Genomic DNA, 783 nt, shown 5'->3' on the forward strand with positions numbered 1-783 from the left:
CACTAATGCATCTCCCCCATGCTGGAAACCTTCAATTAGCTTTAACAGTTTTTAAAAACAGCTTTATTGAGGAAACTGATTTGCAATAAACTGCCAAGTATACAATTTGATGAGGTTTTTCCTGAGTAGATACCTGTGGAACCATCACCAAGATAAATATTTCCCTCACTTCCCAAAGTTCCCATATAATCCATCCCTCCTACAACCCCTGAACTCAAGTAAGGACTGATATGCTAGATTAGTTTGCATTTCCTTAATTATAAAAAAATGGAATCATGCAGTATGTATTCTTTTTTTCATCTGGCTTCTTTTACTCAGTATTAAGGATTCTGAGACTCATCCGTGTTTCATGAATTAATAGTTCATTTCTTTTTTATTGCTGAGTAGTATTCCATAGTATGGTTGTGTCACAGTCTGTCTGTTCATTTACCTTTTGATAGGCTGTTCCCAGTTTTTTTTACTATTACAAATAAAGCTGCTATGACCATTTGTGTACAGGTATACACTTCTTTATGATATAACTATATTAGGAAGGTGGGAAGAGAGAAAGTGTGGAGGGTGCAGTTATAAGAGAATACAGTCCTTAACCAACATAAAAGGACATTAATGAATACTGTTCAAAATTGTTAAATCAAGAAATAGCTGTATAAGCAAATTTCTCTATTTAAAAATAAGAAGATGGGCGCCTGGGTGGCTCAACTGATTAAGCAGTGGCTCTTGATTTCAGCTCTGGTCATGATCTCAGGGTCCTGGGATCAAGCCCCGCATCAGGCTTGCTCTTAG

Source organism: Mustela erminea, chromosome 18 (genome assembly GCF_009829155.1).
Source record: "Mustela erminea isolate mMusErm1 chromosome 18, mMusErm1.Pri, whole genome shotgun sequence".
Taxonomy (NCBI): domain Eukaryota; kingdom Metazoa; phylum Chordata; class Mammalia; order Carnivora; family Mustelidae; genus Mustela; species Mustela erminea.